Raw genomic sequence first — 26,913 nt, forward strand, 5'->3', positions numbered from 1 at the left:
TTATAAAAAAATGAAAAGCAATGGTGAAGAAAACACTTAAAGGAGCCAGAGAAAAATAACATATAATGAATACAGGAAAAAAAGAAAAGTTAAGAATTACAGCCAATTTTTTATTGGAAAGTCCATAAGCTGGATGACAATGAAATGATATTTTAGTAGTAGTGAAAGAAGTATCAACCCATAATTCTATATCTAATTGAAAGATCTTTCAAAACTAAAAGCATATTATTTTATTGAGAGAGAGAGAGAGATTAAATCTTTTCTAGCAGACCTCCAGTAAATTGAATGTTCTCCATGATACCAGAAATATACCAGAAGAAACTTCTATCTAAACAAAGATATATATAAACAAACATATATGTATATATATACATAGATACACACACACACACACACACACACACACACACATATATATATATATATATATTCATATATATGTGTTCATTGCAGCTTTTTTTACAGTGGACAAGACATGGAAATAACCAAAGTGTTCTTCGATAGATGAATTGATAAAGAAGATGTGGTATATATACACAGTTGAACACTATTCTGCCATAAAAAAAGATAAAATGGTGCCATTTGCAACAACATGGATGAATCTTGAGATTATTATGCAAAGCAAAATAAGTCTCACAGAAAAAGTCGAGAACCTTATGATTTCACTGATATGTGGGATATAAAACTGAAAGCAACAGAGGAACAAGACAAACAAATGAAGAAACAAAAACTCATAGACACAGACAATAGTTTATTTTAGTGTTTACCAGAGGGTAAGGGGGGAAGGGGTGGTAGGTTAGGGTAAAAGGGATCAAATATATGGTGATGGAAGGAGAACTGATTGGGTGGTAAATACACAATGTAATATATAGATGATGTATTACAGAATAGTACAACTGAAACCTATATAACTTTACTAACAATTGTCACCACAATATACTTTATTAATAATAAAAAAGAAATGAAGTTCTTGAAAAACAGTAAAAATGAAGATAGAGGTATATATCATTATGTGTCACTTTGCACCACTCTAGATCCTTTTGTCTTCATCACTTTCTTCTCCTTTAGGAACACCAAATTACATGATGGAGGGAGAAGCTCCAGGATAAATTATTCTTATTTTCTTCCCAGTCTACATAACAATAACCAACTCTAGGGCAGCTCTAAGTAGTCCATTATTCAGATTCTTAGAAGAGAGTAGCTCCAGGTGGAGTGACCAGCCACATTTAATACAAGTGGCAACCAGTGTTTGATGACACATCCTAAAAGGACTTCCTTCCTTTCTCATTCCACTTTCCCTTTCCTCATTTATGAAAACTGAGATTGTACTTCTTCATGGAATAATGGTATACACTTTTACTAATCTCTGCTTTCTGTGGAACTTGGGGCTGTGGACAGCTGTAGAATTGGTTAAATTGGCTTTGCATAGTGGTCTATATCCGTATAAGGACAAGATTTTTTTTTTCCATGTTTCTGCTCCACCATCATCAGGCCAGATTTTCTCTTGGTTGCGAGATGCTGTGGATTTCATTCTCATGATAACATCTCAGATCAGAAAAAGAGTTTTTACCAGAGTGGAAAACCTTCCCCAAATGATACCCAGTTAAGTTTCCCTCAGGTAACATTGGCCAGCACTATTGCATGCCAGGCCTAAAATAATCACTGGCAAAGGGAATGAGACTATCATGATCTTTGTAGACAAATAGTGATTCATTCCTGGCCCTGAGAACAGTAACCATCTCCCATGAAAGATATGATAGGTGGAACCTAACAAAGTCACAGTTTGGAAGGAGGAATCTGTCTTCTATAGATTTTAATCAGGCAGTTGCTTCCCTCTCCCCCAACCCAATACTTTGTCCAAGAGTTACTTCTAATTCCCTTATTAAAGGTGGACAGACTATCAAGCATAGAAAAAGCAAGCATAGATTTCTTATGTTAAGAGAGCATAGCTAACTGAATATGTAACAAAACCTATCCATCCCCTAAGTTAGCATTCAAGCCATTGGAATTTCACAGTGTGTATTGGAGAGAAGCACAGCTTCTTTGGCAATAACATGTCTTCAAATGAACACTTAGCAAATTTGGAAGTCAAGACTGATGATATGTGTCTTAGAAGAGGATGGTAATCAAACCAACACTGAATAGAATGAAACATAAATAGTGTGGAAGGCAAATAATAGGATAAGCTAAAGCTACACAATAAAACAAGAGTAATTCAGATCAAATCAAAACCACTTAATGCAGTTTTTATCACTTCTTTAGGCGTAGAAATGAACATTTGAACCTTGTAGCAACGTAGAGTTGTTGAATCAATGCCCAGGGTAGCTCTATATTTAATATAATCCCATTCACTAGTAGGTTCAACAATTTCCTATCTCTTTATCTTCTCTCTCTCTCTCTCTCTCTCTCTCTCTCTCTCTCTCTCTCTCCTTATTCTCATACACACACACACACACACACACACACACACACACACTCACACACACACACTCACACACACACACACACACACACACACACCCTTTTGGGAATCTGGAGTTATTTTGGTAGATATTTGGACTGAGTGGAAATTATCTTATAATTTTTATTAAAGATTGTCACACAGCTTTATTTATGGTGGCCAAGACAAGGAAACAACCAAAGTGTCCTTCTATAGATGATTGGATATAGAAAGTGTGGTATATATACACAATGGAATACTATTCTGCCATAAGAAAAGATGAAATGGTACCATTTGCGACCACATGGATGGATCTTGAGATTATTATGCTAAACTAAATGAGTCACACAGAAAAAGTCGAGAACCATATCATTTCATTGATACGTGGGATATAAAACTGAAAGCAACAAAGGAACAAGACAAACAAATAAACAGAAACTCATAGACACAGACACAGTTTAGTGGTTACCAGAGAGTAAGGAAGGTGGGGTGTGGTAGATGAGGGTAAAGGGGGTCAAATCTATAGTGATGAAAGGACAACTGACTTTGGGTGATGAAAACACAATGTATATATAAATGATTTATTACAGAATTGTACACTTGAAATCTGCACAACTTTATTAACTATTGTCACCCCAATAAACTTTAATTAATAAAAGATTGTCACACTTACAAAATATTGCATCAACAAAGCATGTATACTATTTTTCTGTTTATGCATTACAACAACACGTTTTCTTTCCACAACCACCACTACAGTTGCATATTTTGCTATATTTGGCTTGTGGGTATAGTGTGTGTACTGCTAAGTCCCATAAGCATGCCATTAAGACCTATTTGTGACCTATTTATTCCACTAACAAGCATCTTATTTTTTCTCTCCCATTAACCAAAATTTCTCACTTTTTAATTTTCATTAAATTGCTATTCATGTGTATTGTTCACTTATTTATCTTACTTCAGTTGTTTTTAAATTTGACAAGCTAAAAATCTATTATAGAATTGAAGTTAGTACCTCAGAAAAGGGCAAGACTTTAGAATTCATACATTTATTACAGTAATATCTTACACTTTCATGCTTCTAAATGTATAAGCAACTTATTCTTAAATGGAAATAAGTTTGAAAAGGGTACAATAACCAAGGCTTTCAAATTCTCCCAATATTAAATGACAAAACATAATTAACTTAATATCTTTATTCCTCCAAAAGCTTTTATGCAATGTCTTGCTATTATTTATTTTCTTCACAAAAATATGTAATTTGGGGACTTAATTATAAAATTTCTACAGATTTTACTTAAACAAGAATCACTTTACAATTGTCTAAATCACTGAGATTAAGGTACATATGATTCTAGATAAATCCTTTAGAAACGAAATTAATATTAACAACTTCAAGATTATTACTCACTGTTCAATTTACATATATATTTCTACTTTGATCTGTTACATGCCATTCTTAACAATGATCTTATTCTATAAAATAAACAATTAACATGTCTGCCCCTACCATTATAATATATACCTGATACATGAGGCTCTTGGCCTCAACGTTGAAAGAATTAATGGTTGGATGAATAAATAACATAAATAGGTTAGTTCATCTATCATCTATTGGGTGTTGTATATGATAATTAGTATAGCTATAGTAAAATATTTGCTCTTAAAAAACAAATAAACAAAACAAATCAGCCATCCTCTGATGCTAAGAGCAGCTTGATTAGCTTTTTATAACTAGGTCGCAAAGTGAAGGTATCGTCTTCCTTTCATCTACCCGTTGACATTTTGTGTTAAGAGATGACGTCGTAAATGTCCAAGCTTTCTCCCTCTTTGAACTAAATACGTTTTTTTCTTCTCTCTTTTTTTAAATTTTTCATGTATTCACATTCTGGTTTCCTTGATATCTCACTGTTTCTACCCTTGCACTATGATGTTTGGTTACCTAAACTGAATAAAAACTCTATACATGTCAACATGTGCATGGAGAGGATGGACAGAATCAGGGTAAATCGACTCAATATCCATATTAGCTGACCCTAGGATCATTTTCCAGGGTTTTTTGTTTGTTTGTTTGTTTTGTTTTTTTATACTCAGCTTCTTGAAGACAAATAAATGTTTTAATGATAAAGGGTCTACATATTTTACTGGAAAAAACGTCAAATAAGAAACAAAAACTCAGACACAGACAATAGTATAGTGGTTACCAGAGGGTAAGGGGGTGGGGGGTGGTAGAGGAGGGTAAAGGGGATCAAATACATGGTGATGGAAGGAGAATTGACTCTGGGTGGTGAACACACAATGTGGTATATAAATGATGTAATACAGAATTGTACAGCTGAAACTTATATAACTTTACTAACAACTGTCACCCCAATAAATTTAATTAAAAAAAAATGTATCTTTGTTAGAGTTCTTCAGCAATGTCCTGCTGCCCAATGGAGAGTCCTAGGGATTTCAAAATTTTCTGGTAGAATCATCAGTTGTAAAATTATTGCTAATAAGTATTTTCCATCCATAGTAAATATCCTCAGTTATAATAAAATTACTGTTTTTTTCTCTACAATAAGAAATTTTAGCTGAGAATAATGGTCAATGTATAATTAAATTTTAATTCAGATACAATTTAATAATGTCTTGTAAATATTAAAATTTCAAAATATTATAGGTATCAGTGAGGTTGATCTGTTTTATACCTCTCATCTCGGAAAGGCAGTGAGACATTTATTGACTTTTTATCAATATTGTATCAATTTAGCAATCTGTCTCATGAATATACATTTATGTGTATGTTTACTTACACATGTGTAAGTAAAACACATGGAAACCTAATTTGTACACAACTAGATATCTTTACGGTCAAGCTTACCTAAACTAAGATAAAAGAAAAAACTTTCCTTTCAGTTCAATAATTTCAAATCCATCTGGCGGTAAAGAGAAATGAATTGGCAATCAGTGAATTAAGATGAAGAGACTATATTCCAGTGCACTGAGCAAAGGCATTATTTTATTATTTCCTTAAATGTAAGGGCTGGATAACTTATTTCATTAAAAATGATGGTGCAGTAAGTTTAGAATCTCTATTTGCATATTACTTCTGCATCTATGAATTAGCATTTCATGTACTCCCTTTAGTCAATTTGTACATATGCACAGACAGATTTTCATTAAATCTACAGCAAGCTGCTGCCTGAAATCCAAAAGTCAAAGGATAGAGACTTCGCAAATGATTTAGAAGAAATCTTTAAGATCAATAAATGTTAGTTGAGCCCACTGGATTTAGGAATTAAAGATGAAAGTAGAGAAAAGATAAGAAAAGAAAAAGAAATACACTCATAGTTTCTTCTGTTGTGAGCTTCCTGAGCCAATTAAATATTGCTTCAGAGTAGAACATGGAAAGTCAATTGTTTTATACATGGAAATTTGAACCTCTTACTTATTCCTTTTCATGTCCTCCCCCCCGCACCTTTTTAATTTTTCAATTACAGTTGACATTCAATACTATTTTATATTAATTTCAGATGTACAGCATAGTGGTTACACATTTAAATAAATTAAGAAATGATCCCCTTGACTAGTCCAATACCCAGTTGGCACTATACATAATTATTGTTGTATTACTGACTGTACTTCCTATGCTTTACATCCCATGGCTACTTTGTAACTACCAATTTATACTTCATCCCATCTCCCTTTTCACCCTGCCCCCCAAACTCCTTTCCATCTATTACCCCGCCTGACAAATCTATTACCTATCTGACACCATATATAGTTATTACAATATTATCGACTATGTTAAAAAAACAAAACAAAACAAACATGGCATGGGCATGGAAAAGTCATGAAAAATGTATCGACTTTGAATATGAAAACATTCCTCGGGAAGTAGTAGGGACTTTCTAAAAAGACTTGTTTGAAAATAAACAAAAAAACAACACAAAGGGAGTGTTACCATTGCCAAGAGTAAACATTTAAAAAAATATATTGTTTCAGTGGAAAATTAGTGATTTCCATTGGTCCTGAGTTTAGCCCTTGCTTGAAGGTCCCAGCTGTTTCTTAAGGAAAATTACCTTTCCTGCCCTGGGAGCCCCCCCGCAGAAACTGGGCAAATTGCCCCGGCTGAGTGTTTACCATTTGCAGCTAAGGTGACTGCAAACACACTGGCTTCCTTCTTACCTGTGACTAATAGGCTTCTACAAGCATATTTCTTATAGGATATGTGCCTATTTAACTTCTTTAAGCACTGGATAGGAGAGGTTAAAATAGCCAGTCTTCCAGATTAAAAAATAAAGAATCTATAGTTGCTACTGCTGAGTCCCACCTTCTCTCAGGGTGGCCTTCTTTTGGGAACTTTGGTTTAATTCTTTTTCAAAAGAGTGGAGTCAGAATTCACAGTTCCTGTTTAAACAGGGCAGTCCCACAAAATCAGTAGTTTACCTTCTCCAACAGTTTACTGAACAACTGGTTAACACAGTAAAGATATTGACCCAGAGGGGGACTGCAATGTTTGTAGTGTGACAGTGTGACAGTGGTAAAATTCACCATGAAAGCACACCCACGTGCACACACACATGCATTTGGAAACTCCATTCTATACATATTAATTTGTTAAACAAAGACCTTTTCTAATTTATATCTTTTGTACGTCACTACGAAGAAATGTACCACACCAGTGCTGAAGTCATTTAGACAGATTGAGGCAGAAAGACATAAGGGAAGAAAGTAAAAGGTTACATTGAGCTGGGAACCCAACAGAAGCAGGAACGTAGAGGAGTGTGACCAGAGAAAATCAAACACCTAGAAATGACCATCTTGGCTTTATAAGGATGGGAGAGGGCAGCCAGCAAGCAGAAAGTAGTTCTGGAAGGTGCTAAATTTGGGTCTTTTCTCTGAACTGATGTTCATCCAGGAATATTGAGCTAGCTTACAAATTTAGGAAAGGCCAGAATGTCTCCATATCAGACAGACACACAAATTAAAAATAAAAATAATAATAATAATACAGTGAAATTTGGCACGCAATGTGTGCCAGGGTACTGACAATTAGATTAAGGCGTTTTTACATTTTACATGAAGAACTGGATTACTGAACGTATCCAGTAATCATAAACACAAACATCTTGAAATTGCAGTTCAGCCTATTTTTCATCAAGTTTGACCTTTTCCAAGAACTCTCCTTAGTAGAATTAGATATTGTAGCTGTTTGCATTTGTTGAAGCATAGTTCTTATCTTTTTTATTATCATTTTTTTGGGGTGGGGGAACAAAAGGATTATGCAGGATCTGGGAAAACCACAACAGATCTTTAGTCCTTTCATCTTCATCTTAGTAAATCTCTCGCCTGGACAAGACTAAGAAGTACAGCAGCTTTCCTTGCTTGTAAAGAAGTCATAGTGAACTAATCTGCCAAGTGTGGCGTAAAAAGGCAGGAGCAAAACCAGGTTCTCACATCACCCTCACTCTGCTGGATGCTGTTGAAAGAAATGATTCTGAGCAGATTTAGGACTGAGGGCTTTATGTCCATATGGATTGGCAGTTGGTGAGACCTCGCTATTAACGGTGCACAATTAATAAATAATATGTCTCTTTTGCTTCGGTAGCCATTCAAGCATTAAAAAGCTTATAAAAGGATTGGTTAGACAAAAACCCCACATATGGGCAAGGTCTTGATCCATGCTGGATGTCTTCCATTCAGGAATCCCATTTGCATTTCGCATGCTACATCATGCCCCCCACACACCAATTTGTTATTCATTTTACCAAGATGGACCAGATGAGTTAGGTACACTTATTAATAATTCTTATAAGTAAATCACATTAAAAAATAAAAAAGGAACATCATAACCTATAATGGAATAATGTTACTGTTCCAGCAGGCAGGTAGAAATTGGTATGTAAGTAACTATACAGGCTGAAACTGTGGCTTCTCGGAGTACTTATATTCTCCCATATGATAAATGAGTCTAAGGTATCATTTCAATTCTATTTTAGAAACAAATAAAATTTCAAAATTAAAACAAATTTTAAATGTCTCCTTTATAGCACCTATCCATGGCAGACTTTACCAGGAAAAACTGTAGGCTCTACGATCCTAAGAGATTTCTGACCTGATTTAAACTCTAGGACTAAAAAGATGAAGACACCAACTAATGAAGGTTTCTGCTAAAATATTTCATTCAGTGTAATGCTGCACAAATCAGTTTAGAGGACTGCTCTGTGTTTGCCAGATCTTAGTCCAGATTATATCAAATCCAGTCCATAAACTGATAGGTTTCAATTATTTTTATTTGGTATTGCTAGCAACTGAGTACATGGCTGTTTAAAGAATAATTTGATCACCTTACACTAACAGTTACTTTGTAAATGAACTGAAATGGAAATGACAGCACTTGAACCCTATGTGTCTAATGATGGTCTCACATATCTTGGACATATGTTGACATTATAGAATATGGTATTATAAGGGTATTACCACTTTCTCTGTCTTTCTGCAATTCTTCCAGGTGAGAGTACATGCCTAAATTTCCTTTTTCTTTTTTATGAAAAATTTTTTAAGGGAACTCTTGCTCTCTTACAAGTAAAACTTCCCAGGAAAGCCTATATGGCATTGCTGTGACATGAGTGACATTTGCAAATATTGAACATAATTCAGTTTCCTTTGAAATTGGTCTCAGGTTTTCTATAAGAAACTCAGTTTAACAAATAGGTTGTAGTGAATCTGCAGATAAATCCGTTAAGTTATTTTGGATGTACTAAATAAACTTTCCATATTCTTTTACATTCTTTATTGTATTACTACTTCAAAATCACACAGTTAAGCCCAGCCTATGTATAAAAGAATTACGTGGTATTTCCTTTCAAAATTAACAATCATTTCTTTATTTTGGTTGACTTATTAAATTTATTCATTGCCAAAAGTCTGAGGAAATGGACAAACACATCCGTTAAAAGAGAAAGAAATTAACCCTACAACTTATTTTTCTGGAATAACACTCCCTAGTCCTTCAGCAAGCAATTATTAAACTAGTGGCTGTGTTCCCTTATAAATTACATGGTTGCAGGCAAACAGACTTCATCCAGGATTTTTAAAATGCAGATTTCTAGGAGTAACTTTACTTTAACTGGGATTGAGAGAAATTGCATTTTATAATATAACATATTTAAAGTAACCATGGTAAAATGTTGCAGGTTGGAAATCCTGTCAGTCACTGATTTACTGCTTAACTGTAGAAAAATACTTTAAAACAACACCCCCAGGACTGTCATAATCTCTCCTTTATTGTCACGGTGTCAGAATACTACATCAGGTAGCCACTAACCTTAAAGTGATTTATGATTTAAAAAAAACAACTGAAAATTAGTTTAGTTTTATCATTTTTAAAACTACATGAAGAGATCTTTTAAATTACATCTTTTATTTATTTATTTATTTATTTATTTATTTATTTTGGTTTGTGCAATGCAACCCACAACAGAGCACTTTGCTCATTAAAAAATCACACATTATGAGAAAGTTCTAAATTTTCACATTTTGTTTATATTTTATTACTTTTACTTGAGTTAACATGTGGTATATTTTTACAAAGCCTGATTGTTCACGTATTTAATTTCTATGCCCATAAAAGCCATATATTTTTAATACAATCCAACCAGCAGGAAACGATCAGACTCTACTAAATATTTTAATATTAGCCTGAAGTTGTGAAATGAAATATAAAAGGGAAAGTGGTTTTAGAGCCTGTGACATTTCACACTATTCCATCAGTAATAAAGATATATAAATCAACTTTTCTGGAATGTAATTTGGGAATTTTAAAATCCTAATACCAATGCTACGAAATAATTAATGAAATATGATATATAAAGTCAACAATGAACATAATGCAAAGTATATTTCTTTTTGTTACTAACTCCTTTTCCATTATTAATACAAGAAAATTTCATTTTTAAAAACAATACGTTTAGTACACACAGGAATTCTTATAGCTTCTAAATTGAAATCTTGTATTGTTCTTATATCTGATATGAAAATTGATGATAAATTTAATGAGTCCTAAATTTTAGACATTTTTATGATACCACATTTTTGTTAACAAAAGCACTATTTTTACATCCTCTTTTTTCTCCTACTTATAAATTATTTGACTTTTAAGTTGTTGTTCTCTGTACATCCCAATTATACACTACATAGAAGTTAATGATCATCCCAAATATATTTTAAAGAAAGGTTGGTGCAAGAAAACAGGGAAGCAGAAAACAGTCAAATACAAAATCCCAGAAAAAGGTATACTAAAGATTTTAAATTCCAACTTTTGAAGCCAGGCTATATTTGAGGGACAGAAAAGAGCATAAAGAGCATAAGGACTATTTTTATGTTTTATTTTATTTTATTTTATTTCATTTCATTTCATTTTATCTTATTTTACTTTATTTTAAGAAAGGAGACTCATCTAAGCGGACTCTTCAAATACTCCTTTCTCATATTAGACCATAAAACAGTCATTGGTAGACATTTTGTATACAATCTTCACAGAGGATATTTTGTGAATATAGTCACATTGGAGAAGAGTCCCATCTCCAGTTATTATATATGGAATTGGTTTGTTCCATAAGAAATTAGAAACAGAAAATAAATAGCATTTATAACAAAGAGACTATATACTTGAGACTTGATGTTTCAAAGCTTTAAAGTCAAATTTGTGAACCATGTCAGAGAGCAGATATTTCAGTGAGGCTCAGTCCTTTTACATGAGTACAATCTGTATGGGAAGGATAACGGAATCAGAGACACCGAGATACCTGAGAGAGGACAGAATAGAAATTCCTGTACGAGAATTTGGAGAGAGGGATATTTGATAATTGCTACTCTGCTGTTTAAATCTTCAATGTACTACATATATTTAACTTTCTACATTCTACTCTTTAACTACTTCTCTAACCACCTTCCACTTCCCAAATACAATCCACCCTCGCACCTTAATTAACCACATACAGATCTGTGAGGGTTAGCTGCCTCTGTGGCTTTGCATATGCTCTGTCCCATGTTTGGGTGTTCCCTTTGCCCCTGAGCCTATCAGGAGAACTACTCATTTTTGAGAGTCAGTTAACATGTAACTGATTTGGGAATGTTCTGTCTGACCCACTTTAGATATTTATCCTTTGTGTCAACATTATGACTTATATGGATTTTTATTATATTTGTCAGACTGTATGTATCACAAATATTTAAACTTTTCTTTCCTACCAACTAGGCTTTAAACTCCTTGCCGGAAGGGAAATTAACTTATTTTTTCTATATTTCTGGTTCATAACATAATGCATGATATGTGGTAGAGAAGTAATTCATGCTTGTTTAATAATAAATGAGTGGATAATGGAAGGATATTTGCTTAGGGACTACTGCTTAGGGATATCACTAAATGACCAATAAAAAAATCGGACATTTGCACATAGAGTATATTTCAATACTGTATTTATTTTACACTTTCTAGGACATTCTTTGGGGGTACTATGACAGAAATATTAGAGATGATAGAAGAGAACAGGGATTAAAATAACAGTGGTAATGTGTATTTAGACCCACTTGCCTTTCTCCTTTTTTTTTTCTTTTCTTTTTCTTTTTTTTCAGAGCACAGAAGATATATTAGTTTCTCAAATACTTTGGTCAACTGGATTGTATTTTTTCCCGTACATCTCTTTTTTCAACTGGACCACTTGAGTTCCATCATTATAAAGGTTATTTAGTCTGAACTTTCTATCTACTCATTCAAGCATATGCACCTAAGGGTCCTTTTGCTAATGATCTTTAAGATTACAGGAAAACTAAGTTGCTTTGTTAGCTAATGTTACAAAGTTGTGGGGCTTCCAATCAATGTTTATATACATAACTTCTTTATAATAACAGTTAAAAATTAGAGAGCTCTCACTTTGTGCCAGGCACTGATTGCTGTACATACTTACATGTACTGTCTTCTTTAATCTCAATAATTTATGAAACAAGTACTATTTTATGCCTATTTTGTAGATGAGGAAACTGAATCAGAGGAAGTTGCCCCAGGTTGCATTGCTAATTAGTGAGCATTTGAGAAAAATAAACCATAAAAAATTTACTTGAGAATGTATGAGACTTGTTTTTCACAAATCAATAACACAAGTTCTTCAGTGAATTATTTGGTATTTACATATGCCTGTAGCTATTTTTGAAATAACTGATCCTATTTCTTAGTTCGACTCTAATGTCAACAGAATGATTGCCATATGCTACAAGGAAAAAAAAAATCAATCAAACACCCTTTCTAATATTAAGTACATAGGTATGTGCATGTGCGTCTATGCTCCTTCACCATAATCCTAAAAAAACAAAAAAAATATAACCTTCTATATTTCAAGAAAACAAGAAAAATATTAATTAAATTTTAATTAATATTACAATCATATTTTTAGCTATATTTCAAAGTATATCGATACTTTTGTATAAGCAATATATATAATTTATTACTCTTGTACATCTTGGAACTTAACTATTTAAAATTTTATAACTGTTATTAGTTATATTATTTTGAACTTTATTACATATTGCATATGTTTTTACATACATTTGCAGCCCTCACATGGTCCTTGGGCTTTCACCCTGAGCCTCCAGCTGCCATCTGGGCATCTCCAGGGATCTTCAACCATTACCTAATTTTCAGTTATCTAAAACCAAATTTACTCTTTTTCCAAATGTAGTTCACATCTCAGATAATTTTATTTCTGTCATTGACATAATATTCTCCCAAAGTCCTAGCCTGAAACCTTGGAGTCATGCTTGACTACATTCTCAACCACTCACTCTACGGATTTTAAATCACCACGTCCTTTCTCTATTTAACTTCTGTCTTCTTTTCCTTTCCCACTTTACAATGTGTGATCAATAAATGTAGAGAATGTTTAAATAAAAAAAAATATTACAGTAAAAGACACATTGCCATTAATCCCCCTCAAAATACCACCCCCTTACTTCAAACACACTTATCCCATCGTTCTTGTCACTTTCTGAACAGTTCTGGAAGTCCTCTTTCATGAGAGTCTTTAGTTGCACTGTTGTGGCTGCCTTGATGTCCTGAATCGATTCAAAATGTTTACCTTTCATGGTCACTTTGACTTTGGGAAGAGCTAGAAGTTACGTGGTGCCAGATCTGGTGAATAAGGCATATGAGGACACACTGTAATGTTTTTGTTTGACAGAAATTGCCGTACCAGCAGTGATGTGTGACATAGAGCCTTTCCATTGTGCTCAACAAATACGGTGAATGCTGCTGCCGAGTGCCATCCAATGGAAAGGGAGGGATCTTCAATATGGGAAGCAGCGCCTCAAAACTTAGTAACAGTGTATGACAAGTTTCAACTTTTTTGGTGCAGTCAGTTGGGTGTGAGCTATGCTATGGTTGAAAGAAGGTGTTTTAAAATGTGCCTTAAATCATCCTCTATTATGACAATGATCCATGCACATTGCTTCTGGTATATGGCAATTTCTGTCAAATGAAAGCATCACAGTGTGTCCTCATCCACCATATTTATCAGATCTGACACCGTGAGACTTCTGGCTCTTCCCCGAAGTCAAAATGATTCAGGAAATGGAGGCAGCCACGACAGCTCAACTAAAGACACTTCCAGAACTGCTTCAGAAAGTGGAAAGAATGATGGGATAAGTGTGTTCAAAGCGAGAGTATTTTGAGAGGTATTAACAGCAATGTGTCTTTTACTGCAATATTTTTTTTTTATATAAACATTCATCGTATTGTTTGATCACACCTCGTACCTACCTTGGTTCAGATCCTACCACAGAAGTAGAAAGTACCATTAGAAATGCACACTGACCTTTGAGAAATTGCTTTGACACATCTTTTCCTTAAACATTTAATAGGAATAAAGCCAAAGAAATGATATCTCATTTTTTAGTCTGCTACTTAGCATCTTTGACTATTAGCACTTGGGCCATTTCTTATTTTTCTAAACATATCCTCATCTATACTCTCCTAACAATTATCCTTCCATTCCATCTTAATTGTATTTCCAGTTGTTCACATCTTTTTTTTTTTTCTTTCTTATTTTTGTTGACTAAATTATCCTCCTTCTCCTTTCTTGTAGTCCCTGTGTTCTCAAGTATCCCTTTGTTCTCAGGGCTTATCTCAAGACCTACCTACTCCAAAGGGTGCTCACCACCGTCCTATCGCCTCTCTTCTTAGCTGCTTTCCCACTCCACCTCACTCATTGTGCCCTTAGCATATGTAATGCTCTACTTAAATTTGTGGTTTTATATGAATATCTTATCATCCTGACTGGGCTACAGAGACTTAAAAACAATATTTTTAAAAAAGTAACTATTTAGCTTTATACCTTGTATTTTTATTCATAATAACTATGATTGATTGACAGCCTTCATTTGGGGATATGATTTCCAGTTATTACACTGGATGCTCTTTTATACGACACTTTCCATAAAGGTACTATTTGCTAAATCAAACATCTATTGCAGAAATTGTTGTCATGTGTTATCTGTAGTTACTTGACACTGCCCCTTACTTATGACTTTATATTACTCCTGGATTCTATCTTAGCAATAGTGCTAATTTGTTCTTACCTAGAGTTTAGGACAATTTTTCTGCCTTCAATGTGCTTGTTTATTGCATGTTATTGAGTGCACACTGTGTGTTTATATAACTATCAAAGTTATTTTCCCTAAAATGTAAAGTTTACTCAGTTTATATCATGTTTATCCTCAAAAATCCTCAGTGACTCCCAGTGTTCAATAGAAAACAGTCCTAACTGCTTTGGTATGCTTTGCCCTGACCATGACATTTTCCTTTGCGCATTTGTAGTGGTCAAGTCCAAACACATAATATGCTGACCCATGTATGCCAGATGCACTTTAAGACTTTCTGCTTTGGCTGATTACAGTCCCTCATCTTAACAACCCATACTACTGTGAAATCCTACTAAGCTTTCTATGCTTCACTCAAAAATTACTTTGAGTTTCTTGCCTCTTTGTTGCCGAAGCAATTTGTTTGCGCTTCTTTTATAACACTTACTTCATTTATATTTGTTATAGTCATGCATGCATGCATATTACTTTTCCTGTACTAAATTGTAAGCCTCTTGAGGTTAGTTGCTGTGTAAAATATGTCTCTGTACCCTCATCGATGCTCCATCATTGTAGTGCAGTAGGTATGCAATATGCACTATTTTTTTGGTCATAATTTAATATAGGATTCTATTTTCTCGTTTGAGTTCCGATATTGAATATCTCAACTTTGTTTCCACATGGAAAGGGAATAGGGATACCTGTTACTTGTCATTGAAGCATGTTTCAGCTAATTGTTCATTCATTCGTTCAAAAGAAGCAGTTCATTTTTTTCTAATTCTCATGTCTTCTTTCACTTTTTTTTAAGTAATGAATGCAATTTGGTAGTACTAATTTGGTGGCATTCTGACTTCTATAATGACAGCTGGAGAAGCATCAGCTTGTGAGAATTCTTAAAGTTGGTTTTGGGGACACTTTATATGCAATTCTATGAGACTTTAGTCATCAAAGACTATTTCTAAAAGCAAAAGAATTCTTCAAGTTTTAATGGGTTTCTATAAGAGGCAGAAGTTTTATATTTACTGTTAAGCATTTGCTATGCTCATTGGGGTAATTCCATCAGTTTTATAGATTACAGGTGAAAAAGACAGCTTTCTTTATGTGCCTTAGCTAATTCATTTGAGAACTGTTCAATCCATCCCTTTGTGGTGAAATATGCCAACAAATTCACTCCTGCCATCTTCACAGTGCCCAAGCAAAACATTGCATCAAGCAAAAAGAAATTGAAATTCTCTGGAGTAGCAAGTGATTAAGATATATTATTTTTTATGTTTTTATATTTATAGAAATCATTTCTGTATATTGGAATCAATTTAGTAATGCACTACGTTCTTGTCTTGACACTGTGTCCTTCAGTTTTGCTCTAACCACCAAAATACAGCCCGGTGTACACAACATAATGTTCAGCTAGGACATAACTTGCCACCAGATTCAGGGTTCAGCTGAAATATCCCTAGCTGGAGACATCACCATGGATAAACGGAGAGCCTCAGTAAACTGTACATCAACGTGATCTTTTTATATTGGAGCATCAAAACTCATGGGCCTCCTGCTGATCATGTTTTCTCACACAATCTGATCATTGTTGAACTGAACTAAAATGTGAGACACTCAGAAGATCCATCTAAACATAGCAGGTATCTCTGTACTATCGGAATGTCAGCTTCCTATGCACATTGATGCCCAATATGTTATGACTTCAAATCTACTGTATCAAAGAATTGCTCCAAACTTGAAGTGTCTGATCTACCCAGAGTTAGTGAGTCACCACAGGTTTAAGGACACAGTTCTAAATGACTTCCCTTATTTCAGAGGCCAGTGGCAGGTAATTGATCGATCCCCAGAAGTTACCACTCTGCCACCTCGGTTACAAAGTCAGGGTTCCAACCACCTTGCCTATGCTTAATAATTTGTAAAAAGTGTCTCACAGATTTCAGAGAAACATTTTACATATGTGTTCCTGTTTATTATAAAAGATGTTATAAAGGGTATAGATGAAAGGCCAGATGAAGAGGTACATAAAGTGAGACCTGGAAGGGTCCTGAGAACAGGAGCTTTTTTCCTCATTAAGTTGTCCACCAACCTGTCATCTCTCCAAACCCCTTCATTTTGGGTTTTTATGGAGGTTCATTATGTAGGTATGAATGGCTAAGTCACTGGCCATTGGTGATTAACTCAATCCCCATCCACTCTTTCCTCCCTGGAGGTTGAGGGTGGGGTGAAAGTACTAACCCTCTAATCACCTGGTTGGTTCCTCTGGCAATGATGGTTCACTTGCCAGTTATGTGAAGGTTGTGGAATTCCCCAACTGCATTTTTCACTTTCTAATTCTGATAGGAATTCCTTTCTTTAGTGCTTTAGATGGGGTGAGAGTTGGGCATTGCCAATATTTTTCTTTGATTGTATTGACAGGTGTTTACTTCATTGTTCTTTTAGTATTCATCACCAGTGAATATTTTCTAAGCATTTTTCCTCAAACGAATTTTATAGTTTTATAAATAGCTATTGATTTTTATAAACTGCTGGTATTTTCATAATGACAATTTTTTTAATATTAAATTTCTTATTCCTACTACCTCTTGTATGGTTAAAGAAACTTCAGGGAACTATTTAAAAATTCACCTTACAGTGGTATTGCAGAGATAAAAGTGAAAATAATTTCAATAAAGAGGAAGTAGTCAAGATGGAGGAAGGGATCAGCAGTGTTTAAAGACTCAGAGAAGATAGTTAAATCCACAGTCAAACTTGCCACGGATTTAACATCGAGGATGTCACTCCTGCCCATTGTTAGAGAAGTTTTAGTCAAATTGTTGGGATTGAAGGGATAATGGCATATATAGGATTTGAAATGTGGAAGCGAGACAGTATAAAACATATACATAGGCTATGCTGTCGGGTTATAAAGAGAAAAAATAGATGGCAAAAAGGGCCATGTGATGTTGAGGAAAAAGTCGTTTGATGCATAAATGTGAAAGGAATTTAGCAAAGTTAAATTCTGAAAGAGAGAAAGAGAGAGAGAATCTTAGTTTTTTTAAAGCAAGAATCCTAGCATTCAAATGTTGAAAGAAATGTTTTAGTCCAAAAATTGGTGTGATAGGATGAAAAATGGCCCCCAAAGACACACATGCCCTAATCCCTGGACGCTGTGTATATATGTCACTTTACAAAAGTTAGGACTTTGTAGACATGATTAAATCAAAGATTTGGAGATGCAGAGATTGTTTTGATTACCCCAGTGTAATCAAAAGGGTCTTTATTAGCAGGGGGCAGTAGAAATACACCCAGAGGGAAAGCAATGTGATGACTACAAGAAACAGAGTTTGGAGTGATGTGGCCACAAGGCAAGAAATGCCTACAGCCTCCAGAAGTTCAAAGATGCTAGAAAGAGATTCTCCCTGGAGCCTCCAGAAGGAACCAGCCCTGCTAACACCTAGATTTTAGCCTCATAAACTTCATTTCAAACTTCTGAACTCTAGAACTGTAAGATAATAGATTTGTGTTGTTTACACCACTAAGTTTATGGTAAGCATAGTATAACCACCAAAGGACACTAATATAATGAGTAATTTAAGTATATATAAAAACAAATATTGTCTCCAAGAATAATAGTAAACATAGACAATGTAGTAGCAACAATAGTAGTCGTAGTTGCAGCTTCCACTTAACTGAAATTCCATTATATACAAGAAATTGTTTTGGGTGACTTAGTCATTTTATTTAAATGAATTTATATTACAGCCCTTTAAGTAGTATATTACCATTCCCATTTTATAGAAACAAACCATAGAAAACAATTTACCCACTGAATGAGTGACAGAGTCAGGATTTGAACACAGGACTACATGAACTCAGTTTAAAAATTGGTACATTGTATAAAGCAAACCACAAATTAATGAAGGGGAGAATTTAAGCATGACTGAAAGAAATGTTGCGAACCTGTCATAGGCAGTGTTATAAGTTGAATTGTGTCTTTCAAAAAAAGTTAAGTTGGAATCCTAACCCCAGTCCCTCAGATTGTGGGGAAGACAGAGTTCATTTGGAGATAGAGTTTTACAGAGTTAATCAAGTTAAAATGCAGTCATTAGGATGGGCTCTACTTCAATATGACTCATGTTCTTATCAAAGGGTAAATTTGGTTACAGAGGCAACCTTGAACATAAGAACACCATGCGAAGATGAAGGCAGAAACTAGGATGCTGCTTCTGCAAGCCAAGGAATACAAAAGACTGCCAGCAAATCACCAGAAGGTAGGGGAGGCGTGGAACAGATTCTTCCTCACAGTGCTCAGAAGGAATAAACCCTATGGGCACCTTGATCTTGTACTTCTGGCCTCCAGAACTGTGAGACAACAAATTTCTGTGGTCTAAACCACTCAGTTGCATATCCTTTATTATGACAGCCCTAGCAGACTAACACAAGCACCAGTTGTGATGGTGATGATGGAGGCAATAATAATAGCCACTGTGGCCATTTCTAACAATCATTATTCACCCATTAAAGTTATAAAATTAAAAAAATATAATTCTTACAAATCCTTTTGTTATATACATATATATGAGAAATATATATGTATGTGTATATATGAGTGTATCTGTCTATCTATCTATCTATTAGTATAGCACATTTTAACATTCACTTTAAGGGGGACTTTGAATAAAATTTGAACACATTTCCAATTTTATTAAATACCTACAAACACACACAGTATTAATAAAGATAATATATTCTATTTCTTTTTAAATACTTTACTCTGACTTAAAATCTTCTGGAGTACTTAAATAACTTTTAATAAATTAAACATGAATATTTTGAATATCAGAGTACTAAATGTCCCAACATTATATATAAATGGTAAGACTTCAACTTAAAATAATAAATCTAAATCAAGTACAGAATTAGACATTTAAATTTACTCTTATGGGTTAAATTCTTTTAAACCTTTCAAGCACATAAAATACGAAAAAAGTACAAACTCCTTAACCCGAGTATATAAAAGTTATGGGGTGGATACTCTCAAACATTCCTATACTGAATTCTAAATCTTTCTCAGGTTGAAAGATACTTACAAGGGAACAGTTTATCATTCCACACAATTCTGCGGTTACCTTCTCACTTTGCTGAAGTTACCTAAAGAAGAGAAGATAGCAGCTGAGGCATGACTGGACCTGTATCTGTGCACAAGTGGGGATTCATAGCCTTATTCTTGGCCTGTAACAGAGACTTAGGAAGAGAATTGTCTCGTGTTCCATAGCCTGAGATTTAAGTCAAATTCTTATTTTTCAAGGCAAAATAGATTCTGTACCTCCACCCATGTGGCCGTAGGAATTGATGCCTTTTGCTTTTTTGGGGGCTCTTTTTGGCTCTTAAAAGCAAACACTAGGTTAGCATTAACAATGTGCCTAACATAGGTCTAAGTTTTTGAGAAATATTAACTCATTTAATCTGTGAGGTAAAATTAGTTCCCAGTGACAGCCTCAGCGTCAATAAATGAGGAATGTCTACTTTGCATCACCAAAATATCATGTCGCTAGATGGGCAGAGTTAAAGGAGCCAGTATTTGTTCAATAATCATATCTAGAATCAACACATTAGAGTTAAGTAGTTTGAACATAACCAATTGTCCTAAGGAGTGAAATAGAATACCCCAGGCAACAGATCACAGCAAGGTTATTACCTTGCTGTTCAGACTATAACAACTCTCTAGTATACCAACTATTCACAACTTACATCTCACAGACATTTGCTCCCACAACTAGGTTACATTTTGTCCCTCTTCTCGGCGAACTCTCGATGGTCAACTCTTTGGCTGGAATTTCTGATGAGGCCTGACACAGGACTGATATGCAGTAGGCCCAGGGAGAAAGAAAGCATCCATAAGGACGAGGTAACTAACGGGCCGTCAAATGCATCTCACCTGAAGGTTAAGTTATCATGGCCTTAATACCAGTCCTAAAGCATGGGTGTGTGCTATGCTTATTGATTAGAAAGTTTATTCTAAGTAGATTACATAATTTCACAATGGAAAATTTTATGGTAAATATTCCAAAAATCAATATAAGTGATCATGAAAGTCTGCCTCTTGAACATACAATGTTTCCTTTTGAACATACAATGCTGGAAACTGGACATAATGTGGTTCATGGTTGAATTCTAAAGCCATAAGCATGAAAATGATTTATGTATATATATAATACTATAATCCTTGCAACCTGAGTTACCAGTTAAGGAACTGAGCCCTACAGAAGTTACTAAGAAGGTTGGTCAGTGAGGAGCAAAGCTATGATCCAAACCCAATGCTGTCTGAATCTCAAGCCTGTGCTTTTCAAAACGCCCCCTTGTTCTCCCTGACTAGTGATTTAAATGGGATTTTAGCCTCTTGCATTTGGTTGAGGAATAAGACCTCTACTAGACCATTCTATACTAAAATTGTGGATTAAAAGAACATAAACATGAGAATTTGGTTAAACCTATTCCTCCTCTGACTTAATCACAAAAGATAAATGATAATGATAATATTTTGGTATTTGTGAATAGGAATTAACAAATTGGACAACAAAGAAAAAAACAGATATATATCATTACTGTATTTCCTTTAGATTGGGAAGGAGGTTCATTTCAGATGGAAAATAGGAAACAAAGATATTTCAAGTTTGGCATTTCAAGTTATCCAAAATTTGATCTTATAATGGCTGCAAATCTTGGTGCAAATCTTCCCATTATTTGCAAAGAGTTAATGAATACAGTTTCTACCAACTTACATTTTAATAAGATGACAATTTACTGCTGGAAGTAATTTTGTTTAAGCTATTTTTACTTTTTCCACCCCTCTTGTTAACTGCTGGAAATACTCCTATCAGCATATTCAGCCCTTTCCTTATTATGGAAGTGTTCCATGCTGCTGCGGTTTGTAGCTTTCCTTTGTTTAAGACCAGAGAAAATTTTCTGGATAATTCATTTTTATCATTCTCTTTTCCAAGTGTTTGTGTTCATTTTTAAAGCAGTAAGCTTTATTTTCTTTTCTGCCAGACAATCTACAAATTGTAAACAAATCACAAAAAAATTCTTGAATATAATGAATCCATACTTTTTGCAAATTAAACCCAAAACTTCAGGTAACAACATTTTTTTCAAAACAGTGATCTCTCTGTTTATTCTTTTCAGCTTGTTTAATTTAAAACACGGTCCGAGTCAACATTTAGCATATTTCAATGCTAGCCAGACTTAATTTTCTCCTCCCAGGCAGCTTCTGATCTTGTTCCAATCATACGTTGAAGCAGGATCAGTATTTTGGTGGATCCTGACTTCAGAAGATACTAGACTTTTCACTGAGGACTCTAATGAGAATGAAGACATTTAATAAAGACCTCTGTCAATGTCTTTGTTTTTCTCCAATATCTCCTGTGACTTCGACTAGACATTTTATCTTCCCTTTCTTAGATGTAATGGGACACCCATATTAAATGACATTTGCAGTAAGCGATTTTGAAAGGATTGTTACAACTTTGCTTTTGAAGTTACTTAGCTAGAAGTTACATACAATAAAATTACAATAGGCTCTAATTGTACTATATTAATCAATGTAACTCATGGATTCTTGCAAAGTGAGAAAATGTAACCCCAAATTGTACGCATTTGTCATAGGTTTCTTTTAGACTTCAAATTTTAACAATTAATGAATTTGACATAAGGGATACATTTGTGGACATTTAATTAAATGCAATTAAATATTTATTTAAATATGATTTTTCACTATGCAGTTTTTTGTTTTTTGTTTTCTGTCTTTTGAAGCCAGTGCTTCTCTCAGGTCTCACATAGAGATCTATAGGTCTTATGTCTTTGAGTGCTAGTTTGGAAAATATCCACACTATGAAAAAAAGCCTTTCAGCCCTTTTTGTCCTATCTCTTAACTAGCATAATGTACTCAGCAAAACAAAAGCTTGACAATTAGCAGTCCCTAACCCCTTTGAAAGCTACACACACACACACACACACACACACACACACACACACACACAAATTTGTTTTCATGTATGCCTCAACATAAGAAAATATAAATTTGATAAAAGCAACTCTTTCCATTGAGAGGATACTCTAATAAAAAATGATTTCCCTCACATTAAAAACCTCCTCTTTAACCAATGAATACTTGCTGCCCTCGGCCAATCTAGACAAGCTGCTTTCCCACAAGATGTGGGTCACACATTGTGGGAAAGACTTCTTCCGGGGTAGGAGGAAGTGTAACAGAGGTCAGGCCATCACAGCCTGTGATTTCTACATTTAAAACAGCCAGAAGTGGACTAGCTCTTACCACCTCCCCTGCTCTCCACTTATCTGAGCTGTTAAGGCTCCAGCTGTGCTATGTTAGTGGCTTCTTAATCCGTCTCCCTAGTATAGAGCCCTTGCTCTCCTTCATTCAGTTGTCAACACAGCAGCCAACACGGTCTTGTTCAAACTTTCCCCACTAGACTGTAAGTGCCATGGAGTGTGGTGTCTCTGTCTCTATTGGACAGGACTGACCCCGGGGCCTATGGAAGTGCTTGGTTCATTTTGCATGATATTTTAATATTTGTTCCATGAGTGGACACCTAATACATTTCTTCTTAAAGGAGCCAACGGAAAGATTGACATGGTATTTATTAGTAGTATCCAGGCTTGTACCAACTCAAGACTCAAAGTCTATTTCCGTAATACAACCTCTAATTTCCTTTCTTAGGAGAGTGGGCTAACCCAATTGTGAAGCCATTTGGAGAGTGTTTTGTTCCTTGGGCTGGTGATTTCTACCAGAAGGTTCATGTTTCCTGCTCCTGCCAGGCACTCCCTCAGTAAGAACCAGGGTAATTCTGATCTTGTCTATGTTAGTCAACTCTGTGGTGACAAATATACTTAAAATAGAATTCAAAAAGGATGGGGACTGGGAGATGGTGCTTGCTTTCTACCTGAGACCAGCACATTTTAGGACAAGACTTGAGTCTCTTATGAGGGCCATGATTCAATATTGGGAGGGTATCTATTCTGCTTTCCCCTTGACCCTTGCTTCTGGAGGACCGAATTTCAAGGATGAGTTTCATTTCATGCTCCCCAAGTCTGCACCACAACAGCCAAGCTGGCAGATCTTATTCCTTGTGGAAAACACATGTCACCTCTTTATTTTCCTCCTCCTGGCTTCTCAGAACTGTGACAGCTCAGGAAGTCCTCCTTGGTGACATTTTTACAGCAGTAGATCCATAGCCCACATATCTCTTACACAGTGAGCTGAACCCCTCAGGCCAGACTTCTCAAATAGGGTCCCTGTAATACTTCTTAAATTCTCCTGTCCCAGATTCATCCTTTCTTTTCTGCTCATGTAATCTCTGTTGCTCTTTTATAGAGTTAGCCATTCCCGTGGCTCCTCTGGCAAATGATTTAAGCACAACTCAGATATTTCTTCTGGTCCCTGGTATTTCACTCCCAACATATGGTCTGTCTTTCCCTCCTCCACAATGTGCATGAGAAAATATGAACCCCTTCAGATCACGTGACTGGTCCCGACATAACCTGGAATAAACTATCTGAATCTCTCAAGGTCCCTTTTACACACACACACACACACAAATGTCAACAATGCCTCAGAATAGTTGCCATGCTGTTAGTGGCCACTGATAATTAAATTAGAAATATTGTGTGTGTGTTTGTGTGTGGTGTGTGTGTGTGAGTGTGTGTGTGTGGTGTGTGTAAAATATTTCTATAATTCAGTTTACAAAATCATTAATTCAATTAATGATTACTTTTTTTGTAGTAAGTGTATCAGGAGTCCCAATAGAAACATGGCATAGTTAAAATAGGATAATTCGAGACAAATTTATTTACAAAAATGTAGTTTACTACTAACAATTGTCATCACAATAAACTTTAATTAAAAAAAAAAATGTAGTTTTTACTTCAAAACTGTGAGTGTAGGGGAAGCACAAAGGATAGTAGAATGACACAGAGCTAGTAACTGCCAGTGACCCCTCAGCCTGAAAGGGGGTGGGGAAGGCAGTTCCCAGAGCCTGGGAAGAGTGTAAGTTGGCTGCCTTGGCAGGAACAGTGACTTTTGATCAAGTATTATAACGGAGTCAAGGGAACAAATACCCTGAACACATTTTTCTCTCACCCACATCTTTTGCTGTGATTCCCATTGTCCCAACACAAGTCCAAGGACATAAGAGACACTCTCCTATTTAGTCTCTTTAGGTCTGCTCCCTGGAAGAAGAAGGGGAATGGATTTGGAGGACCAAGTACAATGAGCTTGTCTCAATTCCCTACACTATTATAATTCTGGGACAATTCTTCATTCCTCAGACATTTATGTTTCTCACTGCTGTGCGAGACTATACCTTAGAAAAGAGATCTTACACCTGCACTTTTTGCCATTTAGTGAGATTTCAAAAATAAGTAGTCACTATTAAATGTTACTTATTAAAAATATAAGGGGCATTGAAAGAGAACAAATAGAAAACACTCTAGTGACTATTTCTTAGACCAAAGAATGAAAAAGGTAGAAAATCTTACATAGAACTCCTGAGGCTGAAATTTTAAAATTCACTGAAACCATCTGGAGGTTGATTTAGAAGTCTGTATGTCTGATTTTTTTTTTTTCTTTTAAAACTTTCATTCAGGTTTTCAGATGTTGATGTATTGCCGACAGGGAGGAGTAAAGTGTAATCCACATGGCAGGCAGTAGGCTGAACTACATAACTCTGAAGCCTCCCGTGACATTACCAGATATCTAGACTTTTGGTTTGTTAAGAGGACCCTTGTGGAGACTCGCTGAGTTACACATTTCTCTTTGCATATTGATACTGAGTACATAGATAACAGAAGTAGATTTTCAAGGTTATACATATTTTTCATGTGAAACAATATATATCAAACTCTTTAAAAACAGAAGAATATATATTTTTTCTAGAACCATTTAGTAGAAACAAAAAATAATCACAACCCAGTTAGTATAACGCCAGCTTTAACAAAAACTTGAAAAGATTAAGGAGTTGTCAAAAACTGATGGGCACTTGGGAGGCTATTTTTAAAAGTCATTTCTAATTACTTTTTAATGGGCCGATTTCATATTTTTATAGTGTGTGGTGGTGGTGTGTGTGTGTGCATTAGATTAGTTCACATGAAAGCCAACTACAAAAAAGCTGACAGATTTGTTTTACAGATGCATTTTTAATTTGTCTCTATACAAATAAACAGATCTCTATCTTTAATTTCGTAGCATTTCCATTTCATGTTTTGATGAAAAGATTCAATCCTTTGGCTTTCCTATTAACTGAAGTGCTTTTGTATTAACTTGCTTAGAAAGAAGAAGGAGAAAATAAAACAGACCTCATATTTTAGAAAATAAATTGTCCAGGTCAAGCTTCAGAGTGATGCTTTGAGTTTGTAGCTTAGATAATTTTTATAATATTGTTGCCATTCTAATGCATTTGAGAATTTTAAAATTAATAGTAGCACTTTTCATTTAACTTTGGATGTAAATTTGCCAAGATATCTTAGTCATATTTCTTTTCTGCCAAATATGAAATTTTCTTTGGTATCTCTGCCTATGTACCATTGAAAAGGATTACTGCTAGAATGCACTGTTTATTCTTTTGGAGATGCAGATATACCAATAATGAATTGTTTTAACTCTTCCAAATTTTATGTTTACTTTGATATTAAATTTCAACTTTGGCTATTTAGACTATCTAAAATCTAAATCAGTTATTGTAATACGTTTTCATGACTGAACAATAAATTGCTAATTCTAATTCTAGAGTTAGGTGTCATTTTTTATGAAGAAAAAGTATTAATGACCTTGGTTTAGGGCTTGGGAAGTACTTTTAAAATAGCAT

The sequence above is a fragment of the Rhinolophus ferrumequinum genome, chromosome 3, assembly GCF_004115265.2.
Source record: "Rhinolophus ferrumequinum isolate MPI-CBG mRhiFer1 chromosome 3, mRhiFer1_v1.p, whole genome shotgun sequence".
Taxonomy (NCBI): domain Eukaryota; kingdom Metazoa; phylum Chordata; class Mammalia; order Chiroptera; family Rhinolophidae; genus Rhinolophus; species Rhinolophus ferrumequinum.